Source organism: Thunnus thynnus, chromosome 14, assembly GCF_963924715.1.
Source record: "Thunnus thynnus chromosome 14, fThuThy2.1, whole genome shotgun sequence".
Lineage (NCBI taxonomy): Eukaryota > Metazoa > Chordata > Actinopteri > Scombriformes > Scombridae > Thunnus > Thunnus thynnus.
In genome coordinates, this window is record NC_089530.1 from 7263080 (window position 1) to 7276848 (window position 13769).

The following is a 13769-nucleotide window of genomic DNA, read 5'->3' on the forward strand; positions in this document are numbered from 1 at the left end:
TTCAGTGTCTCCTGCAACAGAAATTCAAATCTTACCTCCAAAGCATATTTGGCATACTGTATAAATGTGGGTGCTGTCTGTTAATATTGGGTGTGCTCGGGCTGTATAGTCATATTTAGGGAAGTGTATATTTTTTTTTTATCTTGGGAAGAACAGTTTTCTCCGGAGCTCTTGGCTCATTAAAGTGCCTGCTGCTTATGAGAGGAGCTGTTGTGATTGGCATCAATCAAGCTTCCCTTAACTCCACCTGTTGTTGTGAGAAATATTCTATTTATCAATGAATTTGAGTTTCACATGTTTATTTTACTCTTTCATTTCATCTTATGTTCGTCGTCACGGCTATGTGACATCACAGAGGATGTCCATATTGATGCGTCATCAGTTCTCAGTTGACAGCAGTGCTTATTTGACGTCATGAATGACAGCGTCAAGGCTTGGAACCGAGTTTATAAATAGGACCCCCTCCTGCCATCAATCTCCATTCCACACTCCCTCACAGGAGACGTGGAGGCTCTGATGCACCGCAGCAGCATGCGGCAGCCGTCGCCTCGGTCTGCAGCCGAGGGGAGTCCTCGATAGCCGCCAGGTGTCATGCATGGCTGAGCTCGAGCTCGCGGTCCACCGCTTAGCTCGAGCTCGCGGTGCACCGCTGAGCTCAAGCTCGCGATGCATGACACTTGGGGGCCCTGCCAGTGCATAGATCTGGCCTAGTCTGTCGTGCTGGTATGGGAGGCTCAGGCAGCCTGGTTGCTTCAGAGCCTGTATATATTGCTGCTTCTTTTTTTCTCTTTTCTTTTCTTTTCTTTTCTATCCTCTTGCTTTCTTTCTTCACTGCATGCATACATTTATCTACATTTATGTATATTTATGTACGTCCATGTATATTTATGTACTTTTATGTATATTAATATACGTGAATGTATATTTATGTAGGTTTATGTACATCTGCGCTGCGCGGGGCGCAATTGACTGAGATGACTGCCTGCAGACATGTCCCGAACAGGACTAAATCCAGGACAAGTTGTAACAGGCAAACAGTGTACGTGTTAAAGTACTTGTAACCCAGTAGAGAATTGGGTCCAATTCTATCTTTATTTTTCCATAGTTTCCTCATTTATCTCATTTTCATTTGTTAATCAATCTGTCAATGACTTATTTTACACACACAGTCCTTATTTGTCATATCAACTAGAGCAAACTTATGATTGCTTAGAGGGAGTTAAGTCCCACCCTCTCTTTACGCAGAAGTCAGTGAGTTGCAGTGCGGGTAAAACAGCAGCGGTCGGAGTGGATTAGAAATAGAGAGTTAGAACAGCGATTATTAACATATCCATGAGATAAAATACTCTTGTGAAGACGTCAGAGGTGTGCGAGGGTCCGTGAGCCAGGAGTAGTAGTACTTTTGGCATTATCGTCTCGGTGAGTTGCCGAGCTAATTAGCGCCAGCGCATGCTAACTGTATTAGCCACACTGTGAGTTGATGTGTGAGGTGGCAGAAATCGTGTCTGTGCTCCATAAACGCTTGAACTTGGCTTATCACTGCTGCTCACTGTTTGTGTTAACTATCTTAAGAGTTAAAAACTGAATATTATTGCTCTGATAATTTAGAAGAAGTAAGGTATGATGTTTATTTTGATACTGTGTGTGTAGTTATATTGAGATACCTTGTATGATGAAACTGATGGATAAGTTCATTTATAACTAAAAGTTAAAACATCATAATTCAAGGGTTAACAGCTAAAATTCATGTTGATTAAATTCATGTTTAAAAGGTTGATTAAAAATGTATAAAAAGGTTGAAAAAAATGTATAAAATGTGGGAAATACTTACATTGAGATAAAAAAAAACAACAACAACAACTGTACAGTTAAAAGAGAGAATTCATTTAATCATTATTGTGCTACAGTAATGTGTGGAGAATTATTATATTACTATGGCCATTAGAGAAAAGTAGTGACGTCATGAAAATAACAGTCCTGTCTTCATGCAGGCTGGGTTTTTTTGAGAACTAGAGAACTGGATCTGGATTCTCCCTGTGGATGGGAGATGGCGAGCCCCCAGTGAGATCTCTTCTTAACCTAAGGAGTGAGGAACCGAGACCTGAGAAGAGGACCTGGTATCTGTTTTTGCTTCCACTCAAGTATCAGTGTGGTAGGACCACCACACATCCGACTACTTGAATTTTTCCCCCTGACTTGACATAAAACATTGACTTGAGCGCGCTGACTGATATGGCAAAGACATTAAAGGGACATTACACTCATGGACACTTTCAATTCAAGTTCTGCTGAAAGACTGTGAAATCTTGAGATATTGATGATAATTGCACTGCATTTTATGTTCATGTTTTATAAGTTGGTACAGTAAACTTACCTGAAACGTTCCTGGTGGCTCCATTTACCTGTTTTGTCTGCCATTCCCTTTTCAACCCTCCCATTACGAAGCTAGCCCCTGGTCCATATATTCTTTATTCTTTACCCTGTAGCACCTAGTGGGTTACATACTCAATAACAGGTGGTGTGCCATTGACAAGTTAAAGAGTGATGTGGCCAAAATGTCAATCAAGTGCGCCCTGCGCAGTGCGTCGGGACGTGCCCAGCGCACTTTAGTGGATTCATGGAAATCTCGCCGGGCGCACCTGAAGCACAACTTGACAACCTGTGGAGAAAAAAAGAAGCGGATGAAAGAAGGAAATAGCAAATATTCAGGCTCTGAAACTCCCATGGAGCCAGAGCCTCCCGTACCAGCAGCGATGAAACAGAGTTGGCCAGGTCTGCACGCTGGTAGGGCCCCCAGGTGTCACCCACAGATTAAACTCAGCGGCTTCACCTGGAGAAGAGGAGCACTTACTATCAATCGCACCAATCAATGCAGCACCACAGACACACATCACTATAACACTAAAACTAGCCTATATTGTGTTATAACTATTTTGTTGTATACCATAACACAAGTTTTTACGGTGGTGGAAGAAGTAAGCAAAGTATTATCTTCCGGCCTCATACACAGCTCCCACAATACCATCACACATAGCACAGAGGGCTTTGGGGTGAGAAATGTCCATTACAATTTACATCAGAACACATAATTGCTCCTTTGCTGAGATATACATCACTCAGGAGGACATCAGTTTTCCCATAGTATGACAAGACATCCTCATGATCCAATATTAACTCTATGACAATTTTTTCCTAAGTTACACCGTTTACAGATCATACAGCCTAGTAACATTACTGACACAATTTGGGAATGATTTAAAGTTGATTACTTCTGTAAAACCAATATTTACAAGAACCTGCTGGTTTCATGTAATATTTTGTAAATTATATGCTAATTGTCTGCTAACAATGTGCACACTGCACGTGGTGACAGGAATTTCAGTGTCTCCTGCAACAGAAATTCAAATCTTACCTCCAAAGCATATTTGGCATACTGTATAAATGTGGGTGCTCTCTGTTAATATTGGGTGTGCTCGGGCTGTATAGTCATATTTAGGGAAGTGTATATTTTTTTTTATCTTGGGAAGAACAGTTTTCTCTGGAGCTCTTGGCTCATTAAAGTGCCTGCTGCTTATGAGAGGAGCTGTTGTGATTGGCATCAATCAAGCTTCCCTTAACTCCACCTGTTGTTGTGAGAAATATTCTATTTATCAATGAATTTGACTTTCAGATGTTTATTTTACTCTTTCATTTCATCTTATGTTCGTCGTCACGGCTATGTGACATCACAGAGGATGTCCATATTGATGCGTCATCAGTTCTCAGTTGACAGCAGTGCTTATTTGACGTCATGAATGACAGCGTCAAGGCTTGGAACCGAGTTTATAAATAGGACCCCCTCCTGCCATCAATCTCCATTCCACACTCCCTCACAGGAGACGTGGAGGCTCTGATGCACCGCAGCAGCATGCGGCAGCCGTCGCCTCGGTCTGCAGCCGAGGGGAGTCCTCGATAGCCGCCAGGTGTCATGCATGGCTGAGCTCGAGCTCGCGGTCCACCGCTTAGCTCGAGCTCGCGGTGCACCGCTGAGCTCAAGCTCGCGATGCATGACACTTGGGGGCCCTGCCAGTGCATAGATCTGGCCTAGTCTGTCGTGCTGGTATGGGAGGCTCAGGCAGCCTGGTTGCTTCAGAGCCTGTATATATTGCTGCTTCTTTTTTTCTTTCTTTTCTTTTCTTTTCTTTTCTTTTCTTTTCTTTTCTTTTCTTTTCTATCCTCTTGCTTTCTTTCTTCACTGCATGCATACATTTATCTACATTTATGTATATTTATGTACGTCCATGTATATTTATATACGTGAATGTATATTTATGTAGGTTTATGTACATCTGCGCTGCGCGGGGCGCAATTGACTGAGATGACTGCCTGCAGACATGTCCCGAACAGGACTAAATCCAGGACAAGTTGTAACAGGCAAACAGTGTACGTGTTAAAGTACTTGTAACCCAGTAGAGAATTGGGTCCAATTCTATCTTTATTTTTCCATAGTTTCCTCATTTATCTCATTTTCATTTGTTAATCAATCTGTCAATGACTTATTTTACACACACAGTCCTTATTTGTCATATCAACTTGAGCAAACTTATGATTGCTTAGAGGGAGTTAAGTCCCGCCCTCTCTTTACGCAGAAGTCAGTGAGTTGCAGTGCGGGTAAAACAGCAGCGGTCGGAGTGGATGAGAAATAGAGAGTTAGAACAGCGATTATTAACATATCCATGAGATAAAATACTCTTGTGAAGACGTCAGAGGTGTGCGAGGGTCCGTGAGCCAGGAGTAGTAGTACTTTTGGCATTATCGTCTCGGTGAGTTGCCGAGCTAATTAGCGCCAGCGCATGCTAACTGTATTAGCCACACTGTGAGTTGATGTGTGAGGTGGCAGAAATCGTGTCTGTGCTCCATAAACGCTTGAACTTGGCTTATCACTGCTGCTCACTGTTTGTGTTAACTATCTTAAGAGTTAAAAACTGAATATTATTGCTCTGATCATTTAGAAGAAGTAAGGTATGATGTTTATTTTGATACTGTGTGTGTAGTTATATTGAGATACCTTGTATGATGAAACTGATGGATAAGTTCATTTATAACTAAAAGTTAAAACATCATAATTCATGGGTTAACAGCTAAAATTCATGTTGATTAAATTCATGTTTAAAAGGTTGATTAAAAATGTATAAAAAGGTTGAAAAAAATGTATAAAATGTGGGAAATACTTACATTGAGATAAAAACAACAACAACTGTACAGTTAAAAGAGAGAATTCATTGAATCATTATTGTGCTACAGTAATGTGTGGAGAATTATTATATTACTATGGCCATTAGAGAAAAGTAGTGACGTCATGAAAATAACAGTCCTGTCTTCATGCAGGCTGGGTTTTTTTGAGAAGTAGAGAACTGGATCTGGATTCTCCCTGTGGATGGGAGATGGCGAGCCCCCAGTGAGATCTCTTCTTAACCTAAGGAGTGAGGAACCGAGACCTGAGATGAGGACCTGGTATCTTTTTTTGCTTCCACTTAAGTATCAGTGTGGTAGGACCACCACACATCCGACTACTTGAATTTTTCCCCCTGACTTGACATAAAACATTGACTTGAGCGCGCTGACTGATATGGCAAAGACATTAAAGGGACATTACACTCATGGACACTTTCAATTCAAGTTCTGCTGAAAGACTGTGAAATCTTGAGATATTGATGATAATTGCACTGCATTTTATGTTCATGTTTTATAAGTTGGTACAGTAAACTTACCTCAAAAGTTCCTGGTGGCTCCATTTACCTGTTTTGTCTGCCATTCCCTTTTCAAGCCTCCCATTACGAAGCTAGCCCCTGGTCCATATATTCTTTATTCTTTACCCTGTAGCACCTAGTGGGTTACATACTCAATAACAGGTGGTGTGCCATTGACAAGTTAAAGAGTGATGTGGCCAAAATCTCAATCAAGTGCGCCCTGCGCAGTGCGTCGGGACGTGCCCAGCGCACTTTAGTGGATTCATGGAAATCTCGCCGGGCGCACCTGAAGCACAACTTGACAACCTGTGGAGAAAAAAAGAAGCGGATGAAAGAAGGAAATAGCAAATATTCAGGCTCTGAAACTCCAATGGAGCCAGAGCCTCCCGTACCAGCAGCGATGAAACAGAGTTGGCCAGGTCTGCACGCTGGTAGGGCCCCCAGGTGTCACCCACAGATTAAACTCAGCGGCTTCACCTGGAGAAGAGGAGCACTTACTATCAATCGCACCAATCAATGCAGCACCACAGACACACATCACTATAACACTAAAACTAGCCTATATTGTGTTATAACTATTTTGTTGTATACTATAACACAAGTTTTTACGTTGGTGGAAGAAGTAAGCAAAGAATTATCTTCCGGCCTCATACGCAGCTCCCACAATACCATCACACATAGCACAGAGGGCTTTGGGGTGAGAAATGTCCATTACAATTTACATCAGAACACATAATTGCTCCTTTGCTGAGATATACATCACTCAGGAGGACATCAGTTTTCCCATAGTATGACAAGACATCCTCATGATCCAATATTAACTCTATGACAATTTTTTCCTAAGTTACACCGTTTACAGATCATACAGCCTAGTAACATTACTGACACAATTTGGGAATGATTTAAAGTTGATTACTTCTGTAAAACCAATATTTACAAGAACCTGCTGGTTTCATGTAATATTTTGTACATTATATGCTAATTGTCTGCTAACAATGTACACACTGCACGTGGTGACAGGAATTTCAGTGTCTCCTGCAACAGAAATTCAAATCTTACCTCCAAAGCATATTTGGCATACTGTATAAATGTGGGTGCTGTCTGTTAATATTGGGTGTGCTCGGGCTGTATAGTCATATTTAGGGAAGTGTATATTTTTTTTTTATCTTGGGAAGAACAGTTTTCTCTGGAGCTCTTGGCTCATTAAAGTGCCTGCTGCTTATGAGAGGAGCTGTTGTGATTGGCATCAATCAAGCTTCCCTTAACTCCACCTGTTGTTGTGAGAAATATTCTATTTATCAATGAATTTGAGTTTCAGATGTTTATTTTACTCTTTCATTTCATCTTATGTTCGTCGTCACGGCTATGTGACATCACAGAGGATGTCCATATTGATGCGTCATCAGTTCTCAGTTGACAGCAGTGCTTATTTGACGTCATGAATGACAGCGTCAAGGCTTGGAACCGAGTTTATAAATAGGACCCCCTCCTGCCATCAATCTCCATTCCACACTCCCTCACAGGAGACGTGGAGGCTCTGATGCACCGCAGCAGCATGCGGCAGCCGTCGCCTCGGTCTGCAGCCGAGGGGAGTCCTCGATAGCCGCCAGGTGTCATGCATGGCTGAGCTCGAGCTCGCGGTCCACCGCTTAGCTCGAGCTCGCGGTGCACCGCTGAGCTCAAGCTCGCGATGCATGACACTTGGGGGCCCTGCCAGTGCATAGATCTGGCCTAGTCTGTCGTGCTGGTATGGGAGGCTCAGGCAGCCTGGTTGCTTCAGAGCCTGTATATATTGCTGCTTCTTTTTTTCTTTCTTTTCTTTTCTTTTCTTTTCTTTTCTTTTCTTTTCTTTTCTATCCTCTTGCTTTCTTTCTTCACTGCATGCATACATTTATCTACATTTATGTATATTTATGTACGTCCATGTATATTTATATACGTGAATGTATATTTATGTAGGTTTATGTACATCTGCGCTGCGCGGGGCGCAATTGACTGAGATGACTGCCTGCAGACATGTCCCGAACAGGACTAAATCCAGGACAAGTTGTAACAGGCAAACAGTGTACGTGTTAAAGTACTTGTAACCCAGTAGAGAATTTGGTCCAATTCTATCTTTATTTTTCCATAGTTTCCTCATTTATCTCATTTTCATTTGTTAATCAATCTGTCAATGACTTATTTTACACACACAGTCCTTATTTGTCATATCAACTAGAGCAAACTTATGATTGCTTAGAGGGAGTTAAGTCCCACCCTCTCTTTACGCAGAAGTCAGTGAGTTGCAGTGCGGGTAAAACAGCAGCGGTCGGAGTGGATGAGAAATAGAGAGTTAGAACAGCGATTATTAACATATCCATGAGATAAAATACTCTTGTGAAGACGTCAGAGGTGTGCGAGGGTCCGTGAGCCAGGAGTAGTAGTACTTTTGGCATTATCGTCTCGGTGAGTTGCCGAGCTAATTAGCGCCAGCGCATGCTAACTGTATTAGCCACACTGTGAGTTGATGTGTGAGGTGGCAGAAATCGTGTCTGTGCTCCATAAACGCTTGAACTTGGCTTATCACTGCTGCTCACTGTTTGTGTTAACTATCTTAAGAGTTAAAAACTGAATATTATTGCTCTGATAATTTAGAAGAAGTAAGGTATGATGTTTATTTTGATACTGTGTGTGTAGTTATATTGAGATACCTTGTATGATGAAACTGATGGATAAGTTCATTTATAACTAAAAGTTAAAACATCATAATTCATGGGTTAACAGCTAAAATTCATGTTGATTAAATTCATGTTTAAAAGGTTGATTAAAAATGTATAAAAAGGTTGAAAAAAATGTATAAAATGTGGGAAATACTTACATTGAGATAAAAACAACAACAACTGTACAGTTAAAAGAGAGAATTCATTGAATCATTATTGTGCTACAGTAATGTGTGGAGAATTATTATATTACTATGGCCATTAGAGAAAAGTAGTGACGTCATGAAAATAACAGTCCTGTCTTCATGCAGGCTGGGTTTTTTTGAGAAGTAGAGAACTGGATCTGGATTCTCCCTGTGGATGGGAGATGGCGAGCCCCCAGTGAGATCTCTTCTTAACCTAAGGAGTGAGGAACCGAGACCTGAGAAGAGGACCTGGTATCTTTTTTTGCTTCCACTTAAGTATCAGTGTGGTAGGACCACCACACATCCGACTACTTGAATTTTTCCCCCTGACTTGACATAAAACATTGACTTGAGCGCGCTGACTGATATTGCAAAGACATTAAAGGGACATTACACTCATGGACACTTTCAATTCAAGTTCTGCTGAAAGACTGTGAAATCTTGAGATATTGATGATAATTGCACTGCATTTTATGTTCATGTTTTATAAGTTGGTACAGTAAACTTACCTCAAAAGTTCCTGGTGGCTCCATTTAGCTGTTTTGTCTGCCATTCCCTTTTCAAGCCTCCCATTACGAAGCTAGCCCCTGGTCCATATATTCTTTATTCTTTACCCTGTAGCACCTAGTGGGTTACATACTCAATAACAGGTGGTGTGCCATTGACAAGTTAAAGAGTGATATGGCCAAAATCTCAATCAAGTGCGCCCTGCGCAGTGCGTCGGGACGTGCCCAGCGCACTTTAGTGGATTCATGGAAATCTCGCCGGGCGCACCTGAAGCACAACTTGACAACCTGTGGAGAAAAAAAGAAGCGGATGAAAGAAGGAAATAGCAAATATTCAGGCTCTGAAACTCCCATGGAGCCAGAGCCTCCCGTACCAGCAGCGATGAAACAGAGTTGGCCAGGTCTGCACGCTGGTAGGGCCCCCAGGTGTCACCCACAGATTAAACTCAGCGGCTTCACCTGGAGAAGAGGAGCACTTACTATCAATCGCACCAATCAATGCAGCACCACAGACACACATCACTATAATACTAAAACTAGCCTATATTGTGTTATAACTATTTTGTTGTATACTATAACACAAGTTTTTACGGTGGTGGAAGAAGTAAGCAAAGTATTATCTTCCGGCCTCATACACAGCTCCCACAATACCATCACACATAGCACAGAGGGCTTTGGGGTGAGAAATGTCCATTACAATTGACATCAGAACACATAATTGCTCCTTTGCTGAGATATACATCACTCAGGAGGACATCAGTTTTCCCATAGTATGACAAGACATCCTCATGATCCAATATTAACTCTATGACAATTTTTTCCTAAGTTACACCGTTTACAGATCATACAGCCTAGTAACATTACTGACACAATTGTGGAATGATTTAAAGTTGATTACTTCTGTAAAACCAATATTTACAAGAACCTGCTGGTTTCATGTAATATTTTGTACATTATATGCTAATTGTCTGCTAACAATGTGCACACTGCACGTGGTGACAGGAATTTCAGTGTCTCCTGCAACAGAAATTCAAATCTTACCTCCAAAGCATATTTGGCATACTGTATAAATGTGGGTGCTCTCTGTTAATATTGGGTGTGCTCGGGCTGTATAGTCATATTTAGGGAAGTGTATATTTTTTTTATCTTGGGAAGAAGAGTTTTCTCCGGAGCTCTTGGCTCATTAAAGTGCCTGCTGCTTATGAGAGGAGCTGTTGTGATTGGCATCAATCAAGCTTCCCTTAACTCCACCTGTTGTTGTGAGAAATATTCTATTTATCAATGAATTTGAGTTTCAGATGTTTATTTTACTCTTTCATTTCATCTTATGTTCGTCGTCACGGCTATGTGACATCACAGAGGATGTCCATATTGATGCGTCATCAGTTCTCAGTTGACAGCAGTGCTTATTTGACGTCATGAATGACAGCGTCAAGGCTTGGAACCGAGTTTATAAATAGGACCCCCTCCTGCCATCAATCTCCATTCCACACTCCCTCACAGGAGACGTGGAGACTCTGATGCACCGCAGCAGCATGCGGCAGCCGTCGCCTCGGTCTGCAGCCGAGGGGAGTCCTCGATAGCCGCCAGGTGTCATGCATGGCTGAGCTCGAGCTCGCGGTCCACCGCTTAGCTCGAGCTCGCGGTGCACCGCTGAGCTCAAGCTCGCGATGCATGACACTTGGGGGCCCTGCCAGTGCATAGATCTGGCCTAGTCTGTCGTGCTGGTATGGGAGGCTCAGGCAGCCTGGTTGCTTCAGAGCCTGTATATATTGCTGCTTCTTTTTTTCTTTCTTTTCTTTTCTTTTCTTTTCTATCCTCTTGCTTTCTTTCTTCACTGCATGCATACATTTATCTACATTTATGTATATTTATGTATATTTATATACGTGAATGTATATTTATGTAGGTTTATGTACATCTGCGCTGCGCGGGGCGCAATTGACTGAGATGACTGCCTGCAGACATGTCCCGAACAGGACTAAATCCAGGACAAGTTGTAACAGGCAAACAGTGTACGTGTTAAAGTACTTGTAACCCAGTAGAGAATTGGGTCCAATTCTATCTTTATTTTTCCATAGTTTCCTCATTTATCTCATTTTCATTTGTTAATCAATCTGTCAATGACTTATTTTACACACACAGTCCTTATTTGTCATATCAACTAGAGCAAACTTATGATTGCTTAGAGGGAGTTAAGTCCCACCCTCTCTTTACGCAGAAGTCAGTGAGTTGCAGTGCGGGTAAAACAGCAGCGGTCGGAGTGGATTAGAAATAGAGAGTTAGAACAGCGATTATTAACATATCCATGAGATAAAATACTCTTGTGAAGACGTCAGAGGTGTGCGAGGGTCCGTGAGCCAGGAGTAGTAGTACTTTTGGCATTATCGTCTCGGTGAGTTGCCGAGCTAATTAGCGCCAGCGCATGCTAACTGTATTAGCCACACTGTGAGTTGATGTGTGAGGTGGCAGAAATCGTGTCTGTGCTCCATAAACGCTTGAACTTGGCTTATCACTGCTGCTCACTGTTTGTGTTAACTATCTTAAGAGTTAAAAACTGAATATTATTGCTCTGATCATTTAGAAGAAGTAAGGTATGATGTTTATTTTGATACTGTGTGTGTAGTTATATTGAGATACCTTGTATGATGAAACTGATGGATAAGTTCATTTATAACTAAAAGTTCAAACATCATAATTCAAGGGTTAACAGCTAAAATTCATGTTGATTAAATTCATGTATAAAAAGGTTGATAAAAATGTATAAAATGTGGGAAATACTTACATTGAGATAAAAAAAACAACAACAACTGTACAGTTAAAAGAGAGAATTCATTTAATCATTATTGTGCTACAGTAATGTGTGGAGAATTATTATATTACTATGGCCATTAGAGAAAAGTAGTGACGTCATGAAAATAACAGTCCTGTCTTCATGCAGGCTGGGTTTTTTTGAGAAGTAGAGAACTGGATCTGGATTCTCCCTGTGGATGGGAGATGGCGAGCCCCCAGTGAGATCTCTTCTTAACCTAAGGAGTGAGGAACCGAGACCTGAGAAGAGGACCTGGTATCTTTTTTTGCTTCCACTCAAGTATCAGTGTGGTAGGACCACCACACATCCGACTACTTGAATTTTTCCCCCTGACTTGACATAAAACATTGACTTGAGCGCGCTGACTGATATTGCAAAGACATTAAAGGGACATTACACTCATGGACACTTTCAATTCAAGTTCTGCTGAAAGACTGTGAAATCTTGAGATATTGATGATAATTGCACTGCATTTTATGTTCATGTTTTATAAGTTGGTACAGTAAACCTACCTCAAAAGTTCCTGGTGGCTCCATTTAGCTGTTTTGTCTGCCATTCCCTTTTCAAGCCTCCCATTACGAAGCTAGCCCCTGGTCCATATATTCTTCATTCTTTACCCTGTAGCACCTAGTGGGTTACATACTCAATAACAGGTGGTGTGCCATTGACAAGTTAAAGAGTGATATGGCCAAAATCTCAATCAAGTGCGCCCTGCGCAGTGCGTCGGGACGTGCCCAGCGCACTTTAGTGGATTCATGGAAATCTCGCCGGGCGCACCTGAAGCACAACTTGACAACCTGTGGAGAAAAAAAGAAGCGGATGAAAGAAGGAAATAGCAAATATTCAGGCTCTGAAACTCCCATGGAGCCAGAGCCTCCCGTACCAGCAGCGATGAAACAGAGTTGGCCAGGTCTGCACGCTGGTAGGGCCCCCAGGTGTCACCCACAGATTAAACTCAGCGGCTTCACCTGGAGAAGAGGAGCACTTACTATCAATCGCACCAATCAATGCAGCACCACAGACACACATCACTATAATACTAAAACTAGCCTATATTGTGTTATAACTATTTTGTTGTATACTATAACACAAGTTTTTACGGTGGTGGAAGAAGTAAGCAAAATATTATCTTCCGGCCTCATACACAGCTCCCACAATACCATCACACATAGCACAGAGGGCTTTGGGGTGAGAAATGTCCATTACAATTGACATCAGAACACATAATTGCTCCTTTGCTGAGATATACATCACTCAGGAGGACATCAGTTTTCCCATAGTATGACAAGACATCCTCATGATCCAATATTAACTCTATGACAATTTTTTCCTAAGTTACACCGTTTACAGATCATACAGCCTAGTAACATTACTGACACAATTGTGGAATGATTTAAAGTTGATTACTTCTGTAAAACCAATATTTACAAGAACCTGCTGGTTTCATGTAATATTTTGTACATTATATGCTAATTGTCTGCTAACAATGTGCACACTGCACGTGGTGACAGGAATTTCAGTGTCTCCTGCAACAGAAATTCAAATCTTACCTCCAAAGCATATTTGGCATACTGTATAAATGTGGGTGCTCTCTGTTAATATTGGGTGTGCTCGGGCTGTATAGTCATATTTAGGGAAGTGTATATTTTTTTTATCTTGGGAAGAACAGTTTTCTCTGGAGCTCTTGGCTCATTAAAGTGCCTGCTGCTTATGAGAGGAGCTGTTGTGATTGGCATCAATCAAGCTTCCCTTAACTCCACCTGTTGTTGTGAGAAATATTCTATTTATCAATGAATTTGAGTTTCAGATGTTTATTTTACTCTTTCATTTCATCTTAT